We start from the raw sequence: 1916 nt of genomic DNA on the forward strand, positions 1-1916 counted from the left end.
TTTTACGACTTGTTATGTAACGCCGATTCTAACAGTGTCCATGTATAATGTATTATGCCTTTTAGATCTTACAGCTGCTTTTGGCACCATTGACCATGACATTTTGTTAAGAAGACCAGAAAATACGTTCGGCTTAAAAGGAATTGCCCTTAAATGGTTTACATCATTAATTTTCAGGATCGATGGCAGACTGTCGTGGCAAATGGTGTTCATTCAGAGCAAGTTTTACTAAACTTTGGAGTGCCACAAGGCTCTGTTCTTGGCCCTTTCCTTTTTACTGCATATATGCAGTCCCTTTCTAGTGTGATATCCAGATTCAATCTGAGTTATCATTTTTATGCAGATGATACGCAAATTTATGATTCAGTACAACAAATCTCTAATTGTTTTAATGAGATTAAATCTTGGATGTACCAGAACAAGTTAAAATTAAATGGTATTAAATTTGAGATCCTAGTGTGCGGAAGGCTGAGTGTCCTTAAACAGGCAAATAAATCACCTATTACTCTCGGAAACAGTAAAATAGAATTTTCATATAAAGGAAAAAACCTTGGCGTCATCATTGATAAAGATCTTTCCATGACAAGCCATGTGAATCTTTATACGATCTTTATACATAGAAATGATAAAAAAATAAGCAAAATTCGTCATTTAATACCAAACCATAGAGCAGACGTTTTAATAAATTCGCTTGTTTTATTCAAATGGGACTATTGTAACTCCCTCTGGGCGAATTTAGCTAAAGACGAAATGAGTAAACTTCACGTTGCTCAAAATAACGCAGCCATACTCATTTTACGCAATAAACCAAAAATACCCGTCGGCAGCTCTCCTTCTCCGTGAGTTACATTGGCTTCCTGTGTAGAAAAGAGTTGACTATAAGATCTGAATACTAACAATGTTGTGAACTCCTTGGCCAAGCGCATTCTATCTATATTCGGCATATCAAGTGGTTTTGAACATCCCTCGATGTCATGGGACGCATTAAAAAAGTCGCGTTTCCGAAGACGGACCTTATTTTAGTCTTTTAAGTTATGCTGCAGAATTTTGAAAGTAGAAACGACTATTTGTTTTATAGTATATTAGGATTTGGTTGACTATGATCCAAGTTCTATTTTCCTGGATTATTTTTTTTTTCTAGTGTGTGCTTTTTACGAGTTCAGTTTCTTGCCTTTTTATAATCGTGGAGGGTCATTTTCTAAAATAACTCGAATTACGTTGTTTAACTGACATGTTAACTTTAATCATAGATAGATACGTATTTTACTAATTGAACTTCTAACTCATAAATTGAGAAGTGAAAATATCATTAAATAACTGTTCGACTTTTTTTCTCACTGGCATTGCTGCTTGTCTAGTTCGGAGTTCGGAGTTCAGAGTTCATTGCCACAGGAAAAAGGAAGGCTAACGACTCAAACCAGGGTTGCCAGTTTGGCATTTTAAATGCCAGATTCCAAAAATCTGGCATTTTTGAAAACCGTTTGGCATTAGAAAAATCATTTGGCATTTGGCATTTTCATTTGGCATTTTCTTTTCTTGTATATTATACTTCAAATGACACCTTTTCTTAATTATTTCTAAACGCGTAAAAACAAACATCTTCACATTTCTTTTTCATTCTTAAAATCCAACCGTGGTGTAGTGGTTTAGCACTCCACTTAGTAGTCAGTAGGTAAATAATTACCCCAACAGGAAATTTAGTATAATTCAAAAAAAAAAAAAAAAAAAAAAAAGAAAAAGAAAAGAAAACACGCAAGCCACCAGGATATGATAGTAAATTGTCTATCAAAAGTGAGTAGTTTTCTTAGTGGGGGTGGGAGTCAACAGACTTTGGCATTTTTTTGGAGTGTTTTGGCATTTTTTGAGTCTTCCCCTGGCATGTTGTTGAAAAATAATCTGGCAACCCTGACTCAAAC

Source organism: Berghia stephanieae, chromosome 3 (assembly GCF_034508935.2).
Source record: "Berghia stephanieae isolate SIO BIC M18660-M18661 chromosome 3, UCSD_Bste_1.3, whole genome shotgun sequence".
Classification (NCBI taxonomy): Eukaryota; Metazoa; Mollusca; class Gastropoda; order Nudibranchia; family Aeolidiidae; genus Berghia; species Berghia stephanieae.